Genomic DNA, 27,027 nt, shown 5'->3' on the forward strand with positions numbered 1-27,027 from the left:
CTGTTTTTAGGAAGAATTACGAAATTTCGGTTTCTAGCCCTGCAGTGTAATCATGTCTCTGCCTAACATTATTACACTGAATATTTCACCTGGATATTGCAAAACACTTAATTTGATTTCATAATAGGAATGATTTCCTCTAAAACATAAAAGAATAGGCAATGGCAATTTAATTGTTTAATTAAAGACAAAAAATGAGCTTTCAGTACTAATTGATTATGGTACATTAGAGATTAGACTGAAATATAGACTGAAATAATTCACATGCACTGAGACTGATGTCAACAAGGAAACCATGGAAATACAATACTTCCTTTTATATGAGGGGAAATATTATTTTAGATTCACAATGAATATTTCATTCATGTTTACTTCATCACTGATAAGTTCAATGTGCTACAGTTTTGCCTATGTTCTGGTGCATTTTGATGGACTACTGTTTCAGCACCAGTGATTCATTTTTAAAGGTGCTTTCACATATAGTTCTTTTAAAATGAACCAAACTCAGTTTGTTTCAAGTGAACAAAAAAGTGAACCAGCTGCAAATAAACTCAGTTTTTTTCATGTTAACATTGTAAGTGGACTTGAAAGAAGACTCTCTTTCTGGTCCACTTTAGCATTAGTGAGATCTTAGACCACTTGTTCACACAACAGCACCTTTAGAACTCAGACCTCATTGCCGTGACATTAGATTGTTGGCCGGGATTGACATAAGTGGTACTTAAGTATGCATTCATGGCAAAAAGATTAAAATGCATGCCAATTTAATGTCTTATTGAAATGCATACTTAAAAATAGGTAGGCATTTGCACTGTTATATCATAAAATTGCTGTGAATTATTTTATTTTTTTCCGTTAATGCGTACTTGTGCCAACCCCTGATTATTGGTAATTTCATTCAAGATGGCCCATGCAGATGTATTTACCATTTTGTTGTGTTACACTTTGAGGAAGCTGGTGTAAGACGAGCACAGGTTTCTTTTTCACCACACAGTCCCCCCGAACACCACCAGCAGCCATTCTACTATTTCTTTTTAGCCGGGTACACTCTGAAGTCACTGCAGCTGCATAGAATCAATGAATGGCTCGTCTTGAAGTATTAAAGCGTACAGCAAATTGCAAAGTGGACAGGGGCTGCTTTGCATTCACAGTACACAAATTAAGTGGACCAAAAACAGAACCACAAAAGAACTGCGCTGAGACCACCTCCTGAGGTGGTCTGAGTTTGTTTGGCATGTTCACATAGGCACAAAAAATGATGAGTCATCAGCCTGAGTCCTCATGAGGGGCTGAAAGGAAAGTGTGAAAACTACGTCACTGATTGGCCAATGAGCAGAACAGTTAAGCCTCCACCTGGCTTCAGGATCTATAGTCTTTCATTTCCAAGTCTATTTATCCATCGACTTCCAATGCTGTTCCACATTTTGGTGTGTCCTAACGACACTGTGTGTGTTATGATTAATATTCATGTACGTGTAAATACTTGAGGTGAATCCAAAATTGAAAAATATAAGCATATGTATTTAAAGCAATATTATAAGATTATAAGTGCGTGTGTGCATGTGCGTGTGTGAGAGAGAATGTGTGCAGCAGCATAATGAGCTGCAAAAGCATGAAACCGAGAACAGACCTCGGGAGGCAGGCACATTTAACATTTATCTCAGTTGATAACTGTTTGAAATCAAAGAAATGCTGAGAACAGGGATTGACACCACCTTCTTCACCCCTTGAAAATAAATAAATAAATATTATTATTACTTTGAAAATATTGCCTCCCTGTTTTGTTGTTGATTGCTATAGCATTGTTTTTGATAGCCCAAGTCTTGTTAGAATATAAATCAAAAATAAGAAATAAAACTCTCCACTTCAAAATACACCCAGCTACTGTTGTACAGCCAGGAGATGGCAGCATCTTTATGCATTTGAGATTATAAAATGTAACACAACACAGCATTTTGTCCCTCATTGTGGCGATTCATTGAACATGACTATGTGTGCATTTGTAGAATTGCACCAGAGCAGTTTATTCTCAGTCAGTAGTGCAATTTATCTCAGCTCTTTATTGTGCTCTATACACAAGGCCATTGTGCTCTCTTTCTTCTTTGTTCTGATTCCAGGGTTCAGGTTTTTTTTTTTGTCTTTTTTTGTCTTGAGGTATTCAGGGTGGAACAGCAGCAGCAGCAGCAATAAGCAATATTACAATGACAGGCACTAAACAGGATGTAGTGTGGAGACAGAAAGTTAACTGTGTGGATACGTCACAATAAACCAGGGACATGGCATTGGACTGAGATGTTCTATGACATTCTTTTATTGTCGTTTGGCCCTTAAAGTTCTTGTATATTTTAACTTTTGCTTTGCCACACTACATCACAAAAGTGGAGGGTGCTACACATTGGTGGTGGTTGAAGTCAGTTTACACTTTCACTGTAAAGTGCTTTGAGATCAAGGAACAGTCAAAGTGGGGGGACTTGCCACAACCACCTGGTGATCCACATCTGATCATACCTCTGACTGTGCCATTGATGTAGTTTTATTATATAAATACCTAAAATAATAAAAGCAATGTTTCTTCTAGATGGTTGGTAAGAAACCATCAGCTTCATCTGATCTTTTTTTTTTTTTTAAATCATTCAAAAGTTGAATCTTTTTCCGGCGATCGTCCTAAACGTGAGCTATCCAATCAATCAGATGAAAGGACTTAGCCTACATCATCCTGTTCAAGACGGAGGAGAACGTCCGTAGTGTGTGAGAATTTACTTTCTGCCTCAGTTATAAACCGTGGCGAAATTCCAGCCTATACCCAGAAGTAGCATGATATTTTGGTACGTTTCCCGATAAAGGATAACGATTTCAGGAGCACGATTTTTCCCTTTGACTGTATGGGGCAGCCTACCTCAGGAACAAGAGACTTCAAAGACATTTTCCACCCGCAAAGCAGACTACCAGCAGCAGAAAGCGGGAAACTGCTTTTTGGTGCTAATCTAAATGAGCTGGAACAGTTTGACACCGCCTAGCTCAGGTAACAGGTGGGTGCGCGGATTGTTTGGAAAAAGAAGCCTGTGTCGCTATAACGTTTTTCCTCACTGTGGCGTGCCCGCTAACAAGTATCAAGAGGTGAACCGGAAGACTGCGGCATCAAAAACGAATATCATGGAAGTTGAAGTATTTCGACGGAGTTCATGACCCGCTGTATGGAGAAAACCACGCCGGGCTCTGTTGGAAGGACGAACCGGTGATCCACGCACAGGTTTGAACGCTGGGGTTTATTTATTTATTTTTTCTGTTTCATGGCTGGTTGTATTTCAGCGCTTTTACTTTCACGCTGTTCGGTTGGACTTGTGCGGTTGGAGGGTGGAGTCCTTGTGGCGTTCGTTTGATCCAAGGTTCACCTGTTATGCTGGATTGAGTGGCGCGGAAGTTTGGCGTTGTGTTCCATGCATTTGGATTTAGAATTTAGGGGCCCCTAAATCGTAGTTGTGATTGTTAGCCGCAGTGTTCTTTGCATGCACTTTATGCTACTGTAAGAAACGAAATGTGTTTGTGCTCTGTTGCAACCTGCTACGGCTGCATGTCTGCTATGGGTTGTTGCTTCTTATGTTGCTTCTGTCTGCTGTATTTACTCTGGCTGTTGCTTTTTGCTGCTTGCTGAAGTTTCACCTGCCTGTTGTTGCTATATATGATGCATGTATGCTTTACTACACTTTAGGTTGCTAATTGCTCTCATCAGGACGTTGGTAATTTTACCTAGTTGTCTATATCTCAACAGTTTGCATTGTACAAAGGTGTGCCATCATGAAACCATACTGACCCTGTTGCCTCCATGTTGCCTGTCTTTAAAGCCACTGTGTATTAGCTGTATATGTTTGAAATAAGGGCATAATAGATGCAACAAATAGACAATTAACTTTTCTTTCCACCACTACTTTGCAGGCACTATAATGTAATTGCATAAATATATTTTTGTGTTTTATATGGAAAATTCCTTGCTGTAGGTCAATAAATATATGTGATTAGGACAATGATATTGTGAATGTAAACCGATACATGAGGTAATTGCATCAATGCCAGTGTTAATACTTGGTGAGTCTTGACTACTTTTTGTGTACTGGAACAAAAAACCGTGGTACTGTAAACCCATGTAATTCATAGGAGTGGGAATCACAGAGCGACTTGTGATACTTTCATGATACTAGCCCATTATGTTGCCCACGTTACAATAGTGTCCTTATACAGGCAATTCTGTGATACGCAATATATTGCCAATCTACATCATGATATCTGTGTAACTGGCACAAAACAGCTGTGGTAAACAAGAACGGCAGAAGTGCTTTGAATGAATCAATTTCTTTATTGATAACTTGCTATAACAAGCCTCGTAATGAACTTCATAGTACCAGGCCTTTTAAAGCTATATTCAGAAAAGTCAGATTTTCCCATGTTACATTCTGTGTTGTTCTGGAATAGCCTATGTCTAATGGCACAGTAGTAATTCACCTGACTTTGGTTTTAATTAAAAATAATTTTGTAAACTCGTCTGGGATGCTTCTGCAAAGGTCGTTTTAAGAGCATATTGTTCTGCAAAATATGAACTTGTCAGGGATGCTTCTGCAAAGATCGTTTTAAGAGCATATTGTTCTGCAAAATATGCTTTGGAAGCTGGCACACAGTATCTGTTCAGATAAGTTAATGGATTGTCAATTGGGACTGCAGTACATACTGTATGTAGGTCTGCACTTTCACTTTTGCAAACATCAAAGTGGTCATTGTATAACTGAGTTGAAACATGTGGAACATGTGAATGCCCTCTAAAGACCGTGATGTCACCCCTTGAGGTAGTAAGACTCCTATGAGTTCCCTTAGCTGGCGACCTCAGCGACCTGATTTTATCTCATTGTGTGGAACAGGTGCCTTGGGTTTTTGGCTTGGAACCCTAAACAGGCCAACCCACCTTGTTATAGTACTATTGCAATGCTCATAACTGCTGTAGTTGTAGCACTTCCTAGATAGCCGGGGAAGTCTTGCACAGGCCGTTTTATTTATTTATTTATGTATTAATGCTTTTCTCTCCCCTGTATGTGCAGGGAAATAAATGAGGCAGTTTGCAGAACTTGTAAAAAGTTTGTGAAAAGCAAGCAAATTGAAAGCAAAGGCTGCTGGTTGAAAATTGGTGCCCCTTCCTGGTTTAATCTGAAGTCCCCAGCAGCTGCACGGAGATTGATTCAAAAGATTTCCTCAGCAAGAGGAATGATCAAGCAGTTGACTTTTTGCTCTAATAGACTTCACAAATCTCTCTGACCTTCTGGGAATATATCAAGTTGTTAAAACTTTTCCATTCTTTCTTTTTTTGTGTTTTTCAATACTGATGACCTTATTGAAAGAACTGCAGTACCAGCCAACAACAAAAATCTTGCTGTGTCAGACATCGCAAATCTGATACTTGTTCCTGTCCACTAGTAATTCTCTTTGAGAAGTCATTCTTAATAATAAAAAACCTTTTTGTTCACATTATTTGAAATCATCATTCTTCCCTTACCCATCATAATATTTTGAAAGTGGCATGTCGTTTATTTACAAATTTGGCATAAAAGTTGTATATTTGCTTATTTGCCCTTGTAATAAGGACCAAGTAGTCAATGTGGTTTTAATACAATAGAGTCGTTTATTGGTTTCAATTTTGAAATAAAAGGATGTTAATCAAGAAAAAAAATGCATTAGCCTATTACTTAATGTTATGTCAGTATGCCATTCATTTTGCTTAAAAAAAAAAGATAATTAAAAAAAGATTACTGAGAACTGTTGAAGATAATGTAGGCCTTTAGCACACAAATACATATTTTTCCTGGCTTAACACACAACTTAGGGTCATAAAAGTTTTTCTTTTTATTTTTTAAGTGCTTTCCATTTCATCCACAAACATTCATATCCAGGCTAGTCAACCTCAGCCACCAAAAAAACAGTGCTCATTGAAAGATAATACTAAGGCTGATCTTTTCATGCTATTAGGCTTTCCTAAAGTGGTCATTTCAAGGGTTATACTAAAAACAGATTGCTCAAAATTCAGATGAACTTTTCCACAGACACACTATTAATGTTTTCATTTTATTGCACATTTAGAAAACCTAATTCATATTGTATTATGAGCATTTTGGAAGAAAAATACAAGCAAGTTGTTATTCTTGTTGCATAATATTTGATCTGTTTGACAAGGGAATGACTTTGCTATTTTATGTTGACCATTTTTGTCATATTGGATACACCAGAGAATAAATCAGTCCTATAGATTTTTTCCCTCAAAACATTTTAGACTTTCTGTTAATATACCGTGACTGAGTTGCCCATATCATATGAGATTTAGAAGCTAATTTGCATTACCTCTGCCAACATGTTGCACTTTTCTTTTTGGATGTGTTTTCCCTCTAGTGTGCATTGTTGCAGATTTGGCAAAATCAAAGGCTTAATTAGGCTATTTAAGGCTAGTACGTTCATTTGCTGTATATTGAGTTTAGTACTTAAGTTGCTACATGCAGTGGGAATAGCCTACAAATCACCCTCACAGTTTCTGTTGCATTTGTGGCCGATACCGCTTGCAAATTCTACTTCATGAACGTGTTGCTTACTGAAGCTTACTGTTACTATGGTCACAGCCACCTCTTTCATGCAATTCATGTGATTCATAAATGGAATCATGTACGTGGCACCTGTACTGTGATTGAGGCTTGAGGGTGGTTCTCATTGTAAGCATGTTATTTTTACTCGATGCTTTTAAAATGAATCTGGTCATTCTGGTCTTGTGTGTGAATTGATTGGCTTGCCATGCAAATTTCTTTTGACATACAGTAAAGAGTTTTCTAGAAAGGCAGTAATCCAAGAGTCACCCCCAGATTTGCTGTGGCGACCTTGTGACTTCTTTGACCGCCCTTGCCTCATTTTAATGTGTAGTTCTTTCACATTTAATACTGCATATGATAACGGCAGTATATATCATATCAGTTATCTGTATGTATGTGTTTTTCTGTCCAGTATGGTGTTGTGCCTACATACGATCGCACAATGTAACCCACAATTTAAATGACCTCTATTTCCACCCCAGTGTCCTGATGCCGATAGGAACAAGTACGAATATAAATTTCCTGGCAATTTCTGATGACACGCCTTGATAATTATGTCCTACATATTCAGAACAGGTGAAGAAACACCATTACGATGTGTGACCCAGAAAATTGATAAGTCAATTTTGATTAAGAAAGAATTATTGAGAAAAGCATGAGGCCGGCCCAGAGCCTCTGTCAGTGTTTCTTACAGGAACGTTTTCATGCCGGGCATTTACCGAGGGAAAACAATTAGTTTCTCCATTACAGAAATAAGCCCATTGAAAATGAAGCAATTGGTGGACAGAAAAGCCATTTATCTTTTTAGTTACAGTGTAATGTTATTAGGCCATCTGGCCAAGACTAGGACAGCTGGCTTTAGTTCAGCTTAAAGGCACCTAACTATTCAGAGCTTCTGTCAACTATAGTTAGCTTGTCTGCCAGCAGTGGTGTTGTATTTGTATGATAACATTCATACTACATAGGTTAAATACACCATGTTTCACAATGATTAACTTAATGAATGTCCTTCATGTAGCCTAGTTATATCAGGGGCATGCCCAGTGCAAGACACGTAACCTAATAAATATGAATATGGCTCATCCTCTGATCATCAGTACTAAACATTTAACTTGCCCCATTGTCTATATTTGGCAATGTAAAGACAAAAAGGTATATATTTCTATCCTGTGCATATATCTGTATCTGTCTGTTTCTGTGGTTAAAACTGGATCAGGCGGTAGAAACACTTCAGAGCAGAAATTGGGTAAAACGTTTATGAAGCAGGAAGGTGTTCTTTAGTGTACCAGGTAACATGCCCACTAGAACCGATCCTTGTATTTAAACGCTTCTTCAAATGGTTGGGTTTCAGATTTAGGCCAAGAAAGCTAACGTGAAATCACTATGCAAGATTAAAATTTGCTTTCTTTTATAGATTTCTAATTTAATTTTTACTTCATTTTGTATTTCCTGAGTATGTGACATTTGTTTTTCCGCTCTGCATTAACATTCATTCAGTTTTGTTGAACTTTTATATCGACAAAAGCCCCCTCATAACATTTATTTTGTGAAAAAAAAAAAAATCAAACAGGAAACTTGCCAAATGACGCTGCCTCATGTTTGAAAACAAATTTTTATATTTTGTAGTTCAGTTGGTCAGAGACCTCTGCTGCAGATTTCAAGGAATTACAAATGAGTGATCAGAGGAACAGTGACCGAAACGCAGTCAAATGAATCAGCTTGGTGTCTTCTTTGACACAGCTTAAGGTTTTTTTGAGAGCTTTGCAGCTGCTGCTTCAGCATGGTGCTGCAGCTTGCCTTGGCTAGGTGGCAGGTATTAGGATTTTACACGAGGGTACTTGTCACACATCTATGGAATGCTTCACTATGTTTTCCTGCTTGATTATTGCACTCAGTTCATGTGGTGGGTCCCCTTGCATTCGATGCATTTCAATGCATTTTCAGGATTTGTCAAATTCTGTGCTCATTACTGGATTCCATGTTTGTTACTGAATTCTGCTATTCTGTCCACAGTCTCTGCAAAACTTAGGGCCCTGCATAGTCACTGCGTGTTCCCACATTGTGCTGCTTTTTTGGGGATGAAAGCAAGTAGGCCTATATGCACTAATGCACACGAGCTTGTGCAAAAAAATGTCTTTCGTAAGATGGCCTTCTTCAAAGAAATTCCTCAATCCTTTGGGCCTGGATGAACCCGCTGTTAAATTGAAATGAGATTGGTTATCTCCGTGTCTGTGTGAGGCTGCATGTAGCCAGCAATTATGCAGGATTGAGGTGTTGGGCTGCTTACTTTGTCTTTTCTAACGTGTTGGGTATTATGAGGAGCACTCTGTCTGCTCCCCCATGTACCCCTGTAGTTATGTCTGCTGTTCATTGCCAAAAAAAATGGTTTTAAGAAGTTTCTTTTTGAATTTCAAATATACCTGCTAGACATAGGGAAGAGAGGGGTGGGGTGATATTCAGTGACCTGCTTTTCACAGTTTTAAGGTCAGTTCATCATTTGAGCTGAGAATTACTTGCATTCGTAGTGACAGTCTCACGCTGTGCTCCGAGTGCTCATTTTGTGTGTTTCGGGAAAACAGAACTTTGCTGCCACAGATTTTGTGTAACACTCCATTGATTAGAAGCAGTACAATACAACTGTGTTAGATTAGTTTCCTTTGTGTCACTACCAACTATGTGTACCTGGAGGAAAGCTTGTTTTCATGCAGCTCGCCTAGCCAAGTGCACGTAGACAAATTCACAAGGGGAACATTTTGTTTGTGGTTATGGATTTTTGTTTAGTTTTTTTTTTCCTCGAGAGTACTGGTGTTATAAATGAGGAGTACTGGCGACTCATTGAGCTATGGCAAGCTACAGTGGCCCTGAAAATGTTATTTATAATGTGCATATTCTCCCAAATACTTCACCCCACTTTCTGAAGCCAGCAGTTGGGGAAATTGCAGAGCAGGGATGTCCAACTGGCAACCCTGGAGTAAAACATAGCCCTCTGTGTAGGCAGTCTTAGACTTGGATCATTGATAAGAAAAATATTATTCAGGTGCATCAAAAATTGTCAGCATTCTTCTTACTAGTGATTGAATATAAGTACTAGCCTGTTCATATTTTAAAGTGTCAATATGATTTACTGTCATATTTAATATTTAATTTTATACAAGGATCTTTCCTTGAAGAACAAGTAGTTAAAAAAAACCTGTTGTTGAAGTTGTTGGTGAGCAAGGGCCACTGGAGGTAAAATGGCTTTTTTTTCCAGGCTGTGTCTTAAAGAAGTAAAGAAATACAGGGAACACCAGGGCTGTCATCCTGGTAATCTCTTTAGGCCAGAACTTACAGTATGATTATTTTTTTTAATCACTTAAAATATTCATTTAATTTTATAGTGTGCAGTGTTGCACAATGGTGTAGAGCCATTGGAGATTCTTAAGAATGTGTGTATTATTTAATGATGCCAGTTATCTTCACAGTTCATTTAACATGTAGCTTACATTATTTTTTTTTCCATTAAATACTATAGAAGTTAGGATCAGTTCAATAAAAATGAGTTTATTCTTTACACTCATAACAGTCTGGCCTCAGTGAGTTGAACATGCACAGACTCAGCAACTCTCACACACACACGCAGGCACCCACATTTTACACCACACACACAGAAACACACACACACTCACCTTCTGCATGCCATCACATATGAAACACAAAAAAAGGTAACCAAACCAAAACATTTAGCCTATACCCAGCTCAATGCTAACAAATGGACATTGAGTTTAAAAGGAAGTGCATGAGTTTTATGAGCTTCCTCTGCCCCCTTCCAGGTCAAAGCATTTGCAGGCGTCATTGTTTCCATTGTGTTTAAGTCTGGGTTAAGAGGGGGCACAGAGGGCTGTGAGCTTGTGATTTATCACTGGTGTCACCAGCCAGGCTATATCTGTACACATTGGCATTCATGCATTCCTAAATGGCTCCATCAAGTATCTCGTTAAAATGTTTTGGTCGTCAGAAGTGGGGAAAATGTATTTCCCTAATATTAGCTCTTCTCTAAGTATGGCTCAGTGAGAAAGTGATGAATGGCAGGCAGCCAGCTGTCCAGGTGGGCTTCTGTAGATACTGAAACATGGCCTGCACTCATCGCCGTCTTCACCTCAGTGAGACGAGTAACAGGATCACCTTACATTCTCACCAGTGTGTGGCTACTCTTTTTTTCTGCCTTTCTCTCGCTAATTTGGAATGGCCAGTTTTTAGTTTTTTTACTCAGTGCTTCTTGCCGTACCCTGTGCTGTCTATACAGGAGAGCACAGAAGACTCTCCATTAGCACCTCAGCAGGTGGACCTGCAGGAGCCCAGTCGATCAGTGCGGGTCACTGGTGTGCGATCACATGCTGACGTCCTCCCCCTCCCAGGCGACGCCGGAGCCCGCTGTGCGCTGCCCTGAGGCCGACCGCGGTCAGCGCCGGCACGGTCCGGTCGATTCCAGACCGCGGGGCCAATCCGTGCCCTGAAGTATCACCCAAACTGGGTGAGCCGTCCAGCGGCCCTGTGACCACTCTTAACACATCTGAAAACCCGGCACGGACTCTGGCAGGCGGAAGAGATTCGAGAGCAAAGTCCAAGAGAGCAAGAAGAACATTTTAAATCAACACCAGGTAGAGGCTCGCCAGACGTGCTCTTGATTTACACAGTGAAATGGAAGGCCTGCAGCCAGATGCCTCGGCAGTGTGTTTATTGCAACAGTTATTGTCAGAATTTATACAGGCAGAATTTATAAGTGATTAAATTCGGCGTCATTCGCTGCAACAATTTCTTTGAAGGAATTAACTAGATTTACTGTACCATGATGTACACTTTGTCTTTGATACAGTACCATAAAATGATAACTAGAGGCTTTGCTTTGATGATTCCTCATTTACTGAAACTTGAAGCACACCAAAGTAGCATGCATCATTGCTGAAGTACCACTCCTTTATGGAGTGTCCCTGCGCAGAAAAATAATCCCCTGTATCTTCATGAGCTGTACACTACCTTGCATTGACCATGTAAAGCACACTGCTAGTGCAGTACACAGAACTAATACTAGTTCTGAGGGAAATGGTAAGTAGGCCTGTCTGTGGTACAGCATGATTTGAGGTTTTAGTAAAATGTGATTGGCAATGAATACTAAGTAGAATGTTTAAGTGTGAACTTTTCATTTACATTTAGTAATTTCACGGATGGTCTTATCCAGACTGCCTTTCAAATTGCATGCAAAGAGGTTAGTTAAAGAGCAGTATCATTCGGAGTTATTAGTGCCACAGCCCATAATAAGCGTCGTTATGCAAGCCTAACCAACATGGCAGTAAGTGTCATTGTAGGTGCGAGAGGGAGGCAACGGACTGCAGCGACAGTTACTCTGCATTGCATTGTGGAAGTTTATGTGACAATGGGGCGAGATGAGGCAGTTACCCAGGTAAGAGGCTGAATTGAAAAAACCTGAGCAGTCAAGGCAGTAATGTAATGTGCCATTGGTTTCGGCCATGTGAATCCTTAAGAGTGCTCACAGTGAGATTTCTTGCCATCAGCTGCTTTGCTGTTCATTTTGTTGGAAGTTACCGAGCCAACTTCCCCCTTGGCCCTGTATCAACCTGGCTTCACCACAGACCTAGCTGTTAAAGGTGGCTGAGAGAGAGAGTTTTACAGCTGTCTTCATTTACATCATTTATGTTCCCCGCTTACCTGAGTGAAAGTGCAATCATGATGTTTCACACACACTCCCTGCAGCTCCTAATATGGCTGGTAAAGTGCCATCACGCATTTATACGTATCCACAGTGTATTTGCCCATGAGGGCATTTGCACAAAACGAGAAGCTGAGTGAAGTCTGAGACGGTCCCTGGTATTTTTTTTTTGAACTTCTGTTTCTTACCTTAGCATCCATATCATACCATACATGTCTCTGGGAATGTTTTTATTTATTTAAATTTGTTTCAGTCCACCTAAGTTTTAAACGATTAGATTAATTCATTTAAAAATGATTGTTGTTATAAAAGTGTTGTTTAATGTATTCATATTCTGAAATTCTCTAGACCATGTGTGTGCATGGCAGAATTATGCATTTTTAATGAAAATAGTCCAATAGTAAAATGCATAAGCATTATTTCATAGTACTCTACTTGAGTGGTTTGATTTTTACTGAACAGTATACTGTGTAGGTTATGAAACCAAGTCTGCCCTTGCAAAGAAATTAACATGTTGAAAAGCACTTCACTGTAAGGTGTCATTCAAATGCTAATGCACAGTAATGTTTCTGGATTTAAGCTAACCTTATATTATAGCCTTGCTCCTGAAATTCAGTGAAGTGTCAATCATTACTGATAAACACATGGTGCACGTAAATCAAATAAATTACAGTTTCTTGATTGCAATTTGTTTGCTTTCTGACAAGAACAGTGAAGCAGCAGCAGAGAACTCCACTAACTCAAAAGTCATGAATGAGCAGAGGCCTCCAATAACTCCCAGCCCCCCCCCACCCCAACCCCCCCCAAACACTTGACAGTGGAAATTCATTTTTCTGGACCCTTCACCCAGTAAACATAAATCATGCATAAATATATGGGGCTGTCCAACTCATGTCAAAGCGTTATTAAATGCATGTCTTGTGGTGACATTTTATGTAATCTTTTCTGCGTTTTGATCTTGAAATCGGCGTACAGGAGCATCACAAAGGGTCTAACCCATTTGTCACTGCAAATTGGTTAGGAGACAAGTGAACAAAAAACAAAGTCAATAGAATTTTCAGGGCTTTGCAGAGCATGTGCATTCTCTTATTTTCTCTTATGTTCTTTCTGAAATACTCCACCACAGAGTTCTACTCAGATATTAAAACTACAGTGTCATTTCCATACGAGATTATTGTCTGCATTAACTGCAGAATATAACTGGAGAAGAGACATTGATAATGTTCTCCATTAGGTTAGCGCATCAACGCCTGTTTGCCTGTTATCTCCCTGATGGTGACTGTTGCCACATAATTTGACAAATATTTTCCCCAGCAGTCACTGTCTTTTAAAGCCTTTTTATCATTGCAGTCCTAGACAGGCTATGTTTTCACAGGAGTGATAACTGTTACAAATCTATCAAATGTGTGGACACCACGCACTGTAATATAAATTTGTGTTGTCTGATATTTATTCCAGTTTGCTTTGTTTTGGTTGGCTTTGCTATATGTAGGTCTCATTAATGTGTTCTGATAATGTGTCAGTCTGTCGGACATTGGGGAAAGAGGTTAATTGCAGGGGAACTGGAGTTCCTGCCATTCAGTGCATAAGCCCCGTTATCTTGTTTGTGAGATGGCATCATGCAAAATGGTGTTTGAGTTTAACAGTCAATATTTGCTTTATTTCACTCACACAAGTGATTTAGGCTACGTATTTCCTGCAGACGTTAAACTTTGTTTCACTCAAATAAGCATGCTGTATTAATGCACGCAATTTGAGAATATATGCCACAAATGAACTTTGCATTTTTTAACCAACGCAGGCATAAGAATAAATTATGTATGTGCTTGCTTGTTGTTTGATTAAAATATTAAAACTGTATAGTTTTTAAATGACTCAAGTAGCTGTCCATGAACCCTTGGTAATTTTAATTAACCTTTGGAGTTACGTGCACCGAATGTTTGTCTTTGTGTCCTTTCTTCCTTCTACCTATGTTATTTAGCAATATTAAATTATACTGACTCCTGTTTAACCTTGTGCTGAGCCAAAAATGTATTTGTCCTTTCAGTTAATTCCAACACAATAAGGCTGAGTAATGTGACATGTTCCCGTGGGAATTGAAGTCCTGAAAATGAAAAACCGAACGGCCTCTGGATATTATTTAGTGCAGCACAAATTGGAGTATCGTAAGGGGATAAAATCTGTATCGCCCAAAAATATGCTTCCAAAGTGACGATCAGTGATCATCATATGCCCATATACATTATGAGACTGAAATGTTCTTTGATAAAGGTATTTAATTTGGAAGCTGCGCATGGCAATGATACAATAATGAGCGCATCTGTCTGGAATTTCTCCCCCGACGGTAGCATGTGGCCTCTGGTGTGTAAATAATCAGCCAATTTCTATTCAATTTCAGAGGCAGGCTAGCGCTAATGCACGGCTCTCCTCCGCGCTTTAAGTCTTCGTTCCCTCTGGGTGAAACGCGCCTGCCTCATCAGCCTTCTCTCATTCTCTTCAAACACCGGTTCGTGTGTAAGTAAACTCTTGCTTGTGTAAACTTTGAACCCTGCGGTGTATACAGTGGTAATGGATGTCGGCTGATTGGTGTAAGGTCGGCCGATGCTGATTCCTCCCTGTTTTACATTGTAGCGCAAATACAAACTGCAGCCAAGTTTACACTTTCATGGAAGAAGGTTATGAGCGCTGATGGAGATGAAGGAAAAATGGAACTAATTTTATTTGTATAACACAATATTTCACCTTGCTGACTTTTTTACTAAGTGGAGAGAATGAGTTCAAAGAGTTGAGTTTACAGCTTTTCTTGTGAGTTTGGATGGTGAAAATGATGAATTAAAAATAAATAATAGGAGTTCAGATGACTGATTAGTCTACCTTTTAAGCATGGCATTTTCAATTAATTCACAGCATCAGCAGTGCATCAAGTGCATTGCCCATCTGATGTATAGGCCTACGTTGCATCAGTTCAGACATAATCTTTGTATTAGGCTGATGTCTGTGAGTTTGTTTTAAGGGGTATTATTGATGACTGCGATTTTATTCCCTATACATTGGCATATATGTGCATTTTGGAATTTTATGAGATATATATCATTTGTTCCTTTCTGCATACACTGCCTTAATTGTGAGTGTTCAAAGTATACTCCACCAAAGAAAAAAGGGTAGCCTATAGAATTTTGATCCTATGCTATCGTTCACATTTGGAGGTAATTCGTAAACGCAGAAGTTTCTCAATTTGCCCGTGACATTAGCACTTTGGCTCTCCACAGCTCTCTTTCATAACAAATGATACCTTTCTCATGCTGCCAAAAATGATCAGTGAACCCCGCCGTCAACATAATATGCACCCCGCGTACAGCACAGTTTTGCTCGGCCTCTGCCAGCATGTCGTGGGCTATACATAGCTCTGGCTGACGTAAGGGGAAATGTCCCTGCTGTTGGCCTGCTGGCTTAGGTGCACATCTTGTCATGGAAAACTAACAGAGGCAACACGCCGTTGTCATCTCACTCACAGAAATGCCCTCTCTTCACACGCTCATTAAATGATACTTTCTTAAGAGTTAGCCTTTGCTGTTGGTTGTTGATGAAACAAATTGCAGATGTGTTGTGCCACTCATCCAGTGACTGGCCATCACTGGCCCCTCGTTCAGGAGCCACAGGCCAATCGGATGAGAAAATTGAACATGAAAAGGATCCTAACCCATGCTGGATTAGGATGCTTTGTGTATCCATTTTTCCTAAAAAACCTTCAGGTCCTCTGTTTTAAACAAGCTAGCATCACCTCCTCTATTTTATTTCATGAACACCATAAATATGGCAAACTTTAGTTAAATGAGTGAATACTGATACTTGTTGTAAGTGTGAAATTTGAGCTTGATCGGTGCAAAAGTTCCGTTGGAATAGCAGTGCGTGATCAAGGACACGTGAAAAATTGCATTTGGCCGTTTAGCAGAACTGATCAGTGTGATCTGGGGCTTTGAAAAGCATTTCACAGATTCCTGTGGTATGTGTTGTGTGAACGTGTGTGAAATGCAGAAAATTATCCGGGGAAAAAAGCTGAAAGAGAGAGAGAGAGAGAGAGAGAGAGACCGAATGGTACAAAAGCTGTAGCTGCTGTCTGAAGTGCATGTCAGCCTTCAGGGCTGTCACAACATCTTTGAAATATCAAATACTTTCACTGAGTTTCATTAGAGTCCCTCTGTAACTTTTTTCCTAAGTCATCCTGGGCAAAAAAGCACACAAGGTGGTGCTGGTGGAAACACGAGCTTTAGCCATTCTGACTAGATTTCCAGGACACAACTGAGAAAGTCTCAGTATTGTGGCTGCGTTGTAGATCAGGACTCCTCCAGTATCATTCCAATGTCATCCATCACAGCCGTGTTGCAGTTTCCAACATTCTGGTTGACAAACTGTCATACATTTTGCATGTCTGTATGTTTAACATAATCCTGGTCACTCAAAATGTCCTCCTGTTAGCCCTGAGAGCTCGAGCCACGTCAGACACGAGGAAGCAGCACGGCTCCACAGCGACCCCGCTGATCCATAAACAATTCCTGCCACCTATGATTCAATAATGCATAATGAATGAGATCAGGTCTCTGTGCAGTTGAGTGGGCTTGTTTGAGAGGGCGTGAGGGCGAAGAGAGGAACGTGTGCTGATGAATCGGCAGAAACGCGGCCGCCCCCGGGTTTCAGTTCCCCGACTGTTCAGCTGGCCCAGCCCCGCGCCTCCTCCGGCTCCATCAGCAGGCGAGAGAGGATCACGGCAGATCAGAGACTGTGGAAGCAACCTGCGGGATTATGACATCAGCACACACCTGGAAGAATACAGAGCATCCATTAATGGGGCTTCGGGGCCACCGATCTACGTATGGGGAATGCTCTATGGTGTAAACCAAAAGAAAGATTAGATCAGACTTCCAGGGCCGCGACTACAGGATAGCTGTATTCCCTGAATGAGTTAAGCACTAATACACATTCAATTTGTCTGAAAGGAGACGACCGGAGGCTGATATTTGCCTCCAGGGACAGTGATCTTGGTGGGAAGTGTGTGTGTCCTTGAGTCTGTGGGTGAGCTGGTGGACCAAATCCTCATTCTGTAGACTCGCTAGAGGTCCAGCTTTGTATTCGATGTTAAAAATACGGAACTGGGCGCCTGGTGGGTCTATGATTTTTCTGCATGAAATGGCTAGTCACAGAGCCAGCCTTCAGGTCAGACCTCTGAAAACAAACTGAATGCATTAAAATATAGATTAAATGTAAATGATTTAAAATGATTCAATACATGTTCAGATAATCACATTAAAAAAATCTGCATTGCCCTTGCCAAGAAAATACCAGAATGAAATGAATAATTCCAGACTGAATACATGATACAACCCTATGACAGTTTATATATTTATGACTTTTTATTACACCATTCATGAATCTATTCTTTTTTTTTGTTTGTTTGTTTTTTGTAGTTTTTCTTCTTTGCCAGATGATTTTGAGTCATATAAATTTTAGCTATGTGGCTTTGTACAGTATCGACTTAATCAACATAAGTAATTAACTTAATCCTACACTTGCATTGGGATCATACTAGATTTAGGCTATGCCTTCTGCTGAACGCTGGTCAGCTTTTCATCTCTAACACGTATCATTCTTGTGTGTATAATCTGATGTATATTTAGAGAACAGAACTGTAATTATGAGGTCGTAATGCTGGCAGAATAAATATGAAATTTCTGGTGCTCCTACCTGTGGATCTGAATCTGCTCACGTGCTGTTTCCCTGGCTCACTTGCATGATGAGAGCTCTGGTGTGTTGCACTTGCTGTTTAAAATGTAGCTCCCAGTAGGTGGAGCACATGGTCTTCCACATTTCACAGCCAACATAAATACTCCGTCTCCATCAGTAACACAGTAACGGATATATCAAATGTTGCTTTCTAGAACTGTTGCTCATCCTTTTATTTTATTGGAAGATCAAATTATTGGAAGCTTTGACTGTGTTTGGTAATAATAAACTTTATACATACATATACATATATTTGTGCATGCATGTATGTATGTGTGTGTGTATATGTGTATATATATATATATATATATATATATATAATTAATATGTTCACACACACTCACACATGCACTACATGGCCAAAAGTATGTGGACACCTGACATCCAACATCTCATCCAAAATTATGGGCATTAATATGGACTTGGTCAACCCTTTGCTGCTATGACAACCTCCACTCTTCTGGAAAAGCTTTTTACTAGATGTTGGAGCACTGCTGCAGGGTTGTTCCATTCAGTCAGAAGAGCATTAGTGAGGTTGGGCACCAACTGGACGATTAGGCCTGGTTCGCGGTTGACTTTCCTGTTGATCCCTAAGGTGTTTGATGGGGTGGAGGTCTGGGCTTTGTGCAGGCCACTGAAGTTCTTCCTCACTGTTCTGGACAAAACCCATTTCTGTATGGACATCGCTGTGTACCTGGGGCCATTGTCATGCTGAAACAGGAAAGGGTCTTTCAAACTGTTAGGGAAGCACAGAATCATCTAGAATGTGTTTGTATGCTGTAGCATTAAGATCTGCTTTCACTGGAACTAAGGGGTCTAGCCCCAACCATGAAAAACAGACCCAGACTAAGTGGTGTCCGGATTATTTTGGTCATATTGTGTGTGTGTGCGTGCGTGCTAGCACCTGGAAGTGAAATATGGCTTGGAAAAAAGATACACAAAATTCCATTTTGGAGAGGTTTGGTGCCATTTGGAGAGGCTTTCATGAGATTTGGGCCCACCTTTGGGAAAACGTCAAATTTTACTTTACTTTGTTCCACTCCAAACTTTTTTTTTTTTCCTGGTGTTGTATACATTTCCTGTTGTATATAAAATGCAAACTGATTTTTGGCTTTCTTTGTTGTTTTTCAGAATAAGTACGTCCTGTATGTTTACACAGTGAGACTCCCATAGCATCAGGGGATTTGGTCATTTTTGTACAAATGTCCTCTTTATTTCATGCATTATATCTGTACTGTATATAATTTAGGAGATAATGGGGTTTATTTAAGACAGAGGGGGATTCTTACAAAAAGCCCTGGATTTTAACAGCTTATTTAAAAAACATGTGTTTTTGTTTACTCAGGTGCTCTTTATATTGAAATATTACATTTTGTCTAAAGATCAGGACCCATTCAGTGTGACAAATATGCAATAATAGAGTAAATCATAAAAGGGGCAAATACTGTTTCATGGCACCGTTTTGCACAGTGATGATTATGCAGCCATTCCACTGACTGCTCACTTGGAAATCATGGCCCATCAATGAGTTCATCAGCCAAGGCAGCAAACTGCAATCAGCCTCAGCCATGCCACCTCCCATCCACCATATCTCTCACTCTACCTTCATTTCTCTTTCTTCATCTGTCTCTCTCTATACTATCTCTTTCTTTCACAACTTAGTAGTTTATAAAGAAGTCTGTGTTAAGAATGAGTTGAAATCGTCATTTTAACACAACAACATTCAAAGCTGCCTGCAGTAGCTTGCTACCAATCAGAAGCCACACGAGAATCATACACTAACCGCATTAACTTTATTGAAGACATGACACATGCTCGAAATATCACAAACCTGCTGCAAAATGCACTTTGGTGTTGCTGAATTGAATTTGCTTAAGTGATTCTTAACATGTTAGGAATGTTATCTGGAGTCTGGGTATTACATTACATTACTGCTGGGGTGCTTATACAGTAAGCCCTAAAAAAGGAAAGAAGAATGTGCATTGTAAAAGAAAAAGAAAATTGCATTGACAACATGAAATCCCAATTCCCCAAGTTCAATCACAAGAGCAATTTACTGAGGTTTCCCAAGTGGGCAGTGTTTTATTTTTGGACTAAATGGACAGGCGAAACGGATTTCAGACAGTGTTGCTGGAAAGCTTAGCATCAGCAGAGCCCTATTGTTCTACTAACCGAGCTGGTATGCAGTGATGTAGACTTTTCTGATTTGTGATTTCTGATCTGATTTGTGAAGCTGGTCAAACCTCTCTTTTGGGGGGGGGGGGGTTCAGTTTTAAAAGGATTCAGTGAAAATACACTACAACAGAAAATGAGTCATTGGGGATATTGACCCATCGGGTTAGTTATTGGTAGTATTTTTGTGTGTTTAACATCAGGGCAAAGTGGGTCTTGCCTGACAGCAGCTCAGCACACATACTTATGTTGCAGTGGACATTCTGACCAAGAGGCCCTATGTTCAGGGAACTAATCTGTGCATGTCACTCTTGCAAGATCTGATAACCTTTGTCAAAAGCTGATGCACCTAATTGAGGTCTGACTGTGTTTCTTGTTTAAAAAAAAAAAAAAACAAAAAAAAAAAAACATGAAACTGTGAACGTTGATAATTGTCTCTGCCAAGTAATTGCACTAGGAACTGTGGCCAGGAGGAAATTTTAAGCACCGGATAGTGCTTGTCTGGCCTGTTAACATATTTTGCACCCAAAATATTTGTTTTAAATGAAATGAAAATTCAAATGGGACTCATTTTAATCAGGGATTGCAATAATGGAATTACTCTGTGTAATATGGGTGTATCAGCTACAGCACAAGCAGTCGCCTTCCCCTAAGTGCACCAGCTGAAGTGTATGTGTTTCACTTGCTGAAATACAGTGCTAGTTGGCATTGAAGCATACCATCACAATTAAGTTCAATTATTCAGTTGATTTGTGTTTAAAAGGATAGCGAATGGTGACAACAATAAACCCAGAAGTACGGATTTCGCAAGAAAGTAAATGGAAATGCTAACTGAGCCAATTAGCCTGTTATTCAAATCTAAAAATTAACTTCTGAAACAGAAAGTATAAGGCCCCCCCCCCACCAAAAAAAATAAATAAAAAAATAAAAAATAAAATAACTTGATTTCCTGTGGACCTGGAATGAGTTTGCTGTGGACCTTATTTGGTATGGTTAAGGTTCATGTTCCCTACCCACGACCCTGGTGGGGGAGTGAAATTGGTTCCATTGTTCTGAAAACGTACTGGTCTCCTCCGTCATTCAGTTCTTTACGGTGGTGGTGGAGAAGTATGTCATTGGGACCAGACACTATCCTATGGAGGAGCTGATGGGGTGGGAACGCCAAATTAATTATTCACTTCATTTTTTTTTCTTCATAAAGATTTCATGAATAATGGATTCAATATGGAGTGACTAAATTGATATTTTAACTAGAAATGAATGTATAACAATAATGATTTCCTCAGCATTATTTTGTAATGAAATCATTTAGTTCTAATACTGTGTTTATTTCACCGTTTAATTGAATATGTGTGTGTCGTTTAAAGATTTCTTTATTCGTTTAATTTTGACGGGTTTTGTCCACCATAGTTGTTGTATAAAATAGATTTATAAGTGAACTCGGCTGTTTTAGTGTCAACAAAAAATTGTTTTAATTATTTCAGTTATCTGGGTTTTCTTAATAGGCTTTCCAGGATTCAATTTATTTGATCAGGTGATGTTCCATTGGATAAACTAGTCTGAATAATTTACTAGGTAGCCAGTCCTACTTGCTATTCATGAATGTGGCTGTCGTATTAAGTGATTGATTGTGTGTTAATTCATATGCTATTAGGGGTCGGTGTGTATCTGCAACACTGGTTTTCAGCCGGCTCGGAACCTCTGCCTTATCACATGACATTCTGTGTTTGAAAGGTGCTCGCCTGGTATATGCAGGGTGCAATGAAATCAAGAATTGAATGATAATAATTTGTAAGATTATAAAGTAATCAATTCAATTGTTTGAATGATTAAGTATTTTCTCAACGTAATTAGTTGCAGGCAATTGATAGAATTCTGTCAAAGGCAACAGCTTGAATTTACTTTCAACAAAAAAAGTCATTTCCAGCATACTAGATATACCAATGCCCTTGGCCAGATCTGACACCAAGTGCTGAATTCTTCTTAACATAATATGCTGATTCCAAGTACAAATATCAAAGTTCTTTTCAAAATGGAAAATATGCAGATGTAAGTTCCATCAATTTTACAATGCTCACCTACCACCAGAAATTCCTTCTAGAGATATCCTCCTGTAGGAAGGAAACCATTGTATTTCTACCCCAAGTCCCCCCATAACTGTTCACCATCCCCCAGCTATCAAATGGACACAAATTAATTATTTAAACCCTCTTTATACCACCAACAGAAATGAAAAATAAGGGAAATAATGCTCAAATGCACACACCTGAGGCCTCAGAGAATAAATAATTAAATATGCACTGTTGCACATACACAATACTTTTCAGAAAGAGATGTGTGAGAGAAGTGGTTAACACTGGTACTGATCAAAAGAAGCTAGTGGCTTCCTAGACCATCTGAAATCGCAACAAGTAGGCTACATTCAGGCTGTCTTGCAACACACCATTGGTGTTTTGATGTGACATCTGGTTTTTAAAGTGTCTTTGTGGTGTTTCTGTTTTTTAAAAAAAATGGAGGTGAATACAATTAACGTGGAATCATATTTAATGAAAAAACGGGGATAGCCTGCAACTTTAGTTTGCAATCATCTTGATTACATTGATGATGTTAGTTCTTTTCCTCAAAAGAGCTGACGTAATGTAAAAGAACGTACCGTGTCTCTGCCTATTCCTCTCTTCCATATTACCCAAGGATTAAATAGTAGACTGTGTGGGGCCACCATACTGAAACCTGGTTTATTAGCCGGAACGGCCACGCGCTAGCCCTCAAACCCCATATTTTAAAATTAAGAACGTGTGCTGCAGTGACCTTCAGATTAATCTTCTTTTTTGTACTCAGGTGCTGTGTGCCCATAATGAAGTGAAACATTGGGAAAGGTAAAAGTCGTTAAACCAATATTATGTTAAACTGCGGCTCCGTATGTATTGACGAAATATTGGTACACTTTCGTATTTTATTGTCAGTTTTGATTTTAAATTCAGATAAGACCTGTCACAGTTGCTTGGGTACTTTCATGTGTCAGGGGTAATTTGCATCAAAGGCGTACGATGAGACTCCATGAACGTTTATGTTTTAAGAGACATGGTGAGCACAACAGGTGCCGAAAGAGATGAAAGAGGACACCCTTGTGATACATTATGATATGAACAAACAACAACCCTGGTGTTTATAACGAACAGGCAGCTCACTTTCAGTTTTGCAAGAAGGCGATATGCCTTATGTGAGTTCTGGGGTGTATCCTTATGTAAATGAACATGGACAGGCATGGGTATTCAGTTTACACATTCATCCTCTGATACACCCGGGATACACACAATCTCCACGTTTCCTGAATCCCATATGGGTTTTTTGTAAGAACCTTCATTACCAACAAAAGTAAGATGATGCCTTTCTCATTCAATGAAGAAAAGTAGGGGGCAGGAGAGATTGATTGTAAATACTGAGATTTTAGCAGCAGCACATCTAAGGAGGCTACCAGTTGGTCATGAGAATGCTTCTCGTCCCTTTCAATCTTCCATATTTGAAAACATTTGGAAGTGAAGTGCTCTATTGCATTTCCAATAGACCACTTCTGCTCCATGCCAGCCCTCTTCAGCTAGAGATACAAAAGCACTCAGCCTTGTTCTCATATTAAACTGATGGTGGAGTTGCCATTCAGACAAATTTACGCTCGGCTTCTGAACTGCGTGCTAGAGGTGGAAGTGGTGTTGGTGTGCCAGGAGGGGTGCAGTCTGCCGAACGGGCCGCTTTTCCCCCTGGTAATCTTGAGGCACTTTGTATGCACCGAGCAGAAAACCAGCGCCTCAGTGCACTGACCAGCATCCTTTTCCCCATTTTGGCATGCCCGTTTGTGTGTATATCAGTGCTCTTTGCTACGGTCTCTGCTCTTGATTTGTGGGAGCCCAGACAAGCAGGTGATCGCCCCTGAAGCACACGGTGGCAATCACTTCTTATCTCTCTGCAGTTCGCAAAGTGGGCTTGCACAGCCATGATCCTGCTTAACCGGCAGGCTGGTGGGTGCCTGGGTGACCAGCAGGGGTCACTGGTGAGAAATAAAACTTCCTCATTCCTGTCGACCAAACTTCCTTTCCATGGATGACGGAAAAAAAAACATCAGGCCTCATTTATCAAGCTTGATTCAAACTAATTTCTTAGTGAATTTGATCTTACAGACATTTGCACAAGACGTGGTTCTCATGGAAGTTTTCAGGAGTCAGGTTATTTCAGGAAAATGTCCCATATGAATGATTTGCTTAAAATGAACTCTGTAAAATAAGTTGGCCAGTTTATACTTTTGTGAATGGATGTATATTTGAGAGTTAGGAGCTTTATTAATTTTTTTTTTTCTTCCAAGAAGGCCAATGGTACTGTATTTTACACCTGGTATGTGTTCTTCAAAAGTAGCTCGTTTTTTTCCTCCCCTTCTGGAATCTTCAGTACTGCCTCTCCAGCCGCTGCTGTGCATGACCACAGAGGCGGTGATCTTTTGGATAATTGCCTGCATGTGCAGATGCTGCTGGGTTCCCCTGTTCAGAGGCCTTTCTGTGCAGGAAATGGCTTCTGTTATCCCACTGCTGATATGGAAGGGATAATCCACCGTAAGTTGGTCTGCTATCTAAAAGTAATACTGACGCAGAGAGGAAGAACCCCTGGATGTGAGAAAATCAAAGAACATTTCCTTCCACTTGCTGTTCAAGTTGGCAGTACAGACAGACTAGACAGACAGACAGACATGGGTAATGATGTATATAAAATAGACATGTACGTGCACGACTAAACAGATTCTCGCTATCAAATTATTGCACAATAAAACAGCTTAGGTATCAAAGTCAATAACGCTGAACCATCAATGGAAAGGGACAGTGATGTCACCCAAGAAAGCAGATATAATTTTTATTTTTATTTTCCCTGGAAAGCGATAAAAAGGGACAAAAGACAGCCGGGACATCCCGTTACTATATGGGGCTGCAAATGGAGAGGAACTGGAATGACTGACTGCTGTTAATCAAATATTGTCCTTCCAAGGATTTCCTCATCTACTAAAACGCCCTCTATGTGGTATGGCTTTGGAGAGAACTTTGATTAAATTACAGTCTAGTCTCTCTTAATTCCACAGTGGAAATGTACAGTGGAAGATTGCCTGCTGTTTGACATCATCATCATCAGTTTGGCCATAATGACTCCTGTCTCAACATTGACATTGATTTCTGATATGTACAGTCAGCCACACTCCAGCAAATGGCGTTCATCCCCCTAATGCCTGACTACATACAATTCCATAGGTACTGTAGTCTTGGATTTTCATTTCTGCTTGCATTTCTAATAGGACTTTTGGATCTTATAGCTTGGTCTTCAGGTCAGGTCTATTTGTAAGCTCTAAGATGATTTTGTCCATTCATAATGTAATGCAGATCAAACAGATTTATTTACTCTTCAGCTTGTGAGTGTGCATAAACATATTCACTTATCTTTCTTCCTTTCAAAAGACATGCAAGACACCAGCCTCCAGCCAGGTTTCCAATGAAATTAGATGTATTCTCTTGAAATGGAAACACGGGGGAAGAAATCTGTTGCCTGTAAATTCCGCTTGTATTCTAGTGTATTTCACTGATCAATTTTTGCGAAACATGCCAGTGCTTGTATAAATGGTGCACATGCAATGATAAGAATATTTTGGATTGATGTACATTATGCGTAAATAAAAGCAGTTTAACTGATTCATAAATACATTTTAATTCTGAATGAGGCAATTCTGTCATGCATATTTGTAGTGTCTATGCAGTTCCCTAGAATGGTTTCAACATGTCAAGTGAAACATATGTTTGAACATAATGAGCATCCACTATTTTCCAGTAATCACCTCACTATTATAATAAAATGACATTACAGAAACTATTTCATTAGGTTTTTGCTCAAAATATTTATTCTGATGTGTTTTCATGATAATCAGTTATTAAAAGGTACAAACATGTGTGTAAGCTCTTACATGCTTTGTTCCTTACAGAAATGCACTGTATTGCAATAGGTTGTAAATATGTGTATTTTCTGGAAAATATACAGTAATATACTTCACGGCAGTGTAATATTGCATACATTTCTTATTTACAGTAATTTCTACTTTTGGCAATATTGTGAGGTGTTTCTATACATTGATAATCTATTTATTTTAATGTATTTTAAAATTTTAAAATGTTCCTGTAAGGGATTGTACCACAGTTCTACAGAAGACTCCAGATGAATGTCCTTTCCTGTGGCCAAATTATGCAGGCATTGGATGTACATTGGACCATGGCATGTACACTGGTGTGCAAAGTCTTCTGTGCGCCCAGCTCATTACTATTAAATATCTGCTCGTAGCACTGAGAAGATTTACTGTTCCCAAAATTTCAAAGTTCTATGCTGTAAGGAACCATAGATCCTAACTCTTTTATTATTGTGCTGATTTTATTAACATCTGGGTTCTTTTTCTGATGTCAGGCCAGTTGTAGCTATAGGCCTACTTTATTCAGAATGAGAAACAAAGCTAAACTGTTTTGCTGTGGTATGAAGTAATACACGGTTTTTAAAGAAATCCTGTTTTGTCACACAAGCAACATTTTGTTTTGATTCGTAAACAAACCGACTGAGCACTCCTAGAATGAGTGTGGCCATCTCACCAATGGGGAAACCATAGGGCAACGTTGTTCTGAGGTGTTTGAAGAAAATGGCCAGCCTGCTGCGCTCATTGATTTTTGATAGCAATTGTTGAGTGGCGTATTTCCA

General features: G+C 39.5%; 1 long non-coding RNA gene across 1 annotated transcript in view; it reads left to right on the plus strand.

Annotated features, from left to right (window-relative positions):
- Positions 1-2,695: 2,695 nt before the first annotated feature.
- LOC118210919 overlaps positions 2,696-27,027 on the plus strand; it is a 58,608-nt gene continuing 34,276 nt past the window's right edge. Inside the window, exon 1 of the long non-coding RNA XR_004761933.1 lies at positions 2,696-3,250. This is a non-coding gene — a long non-coding RNA (uncharacterized LOC118210919). The remainder of the gene's footprint in view (positions 3,251-27,027) is intronic.

This window comes from Anguilla anguilla, chromosome 13, assembly GCF_013347855.1.
Source record: "Anguilla anguilla isolate fAngAng1 chromosome 13, fAngAng1.pri, whole genome shotgun sequence".
NCBI lineage: Eukaryota > Metazoa > Chordata > Actinopteri > Anguilliformes > Anguillidae > Anguilla > Anguilla anguilla.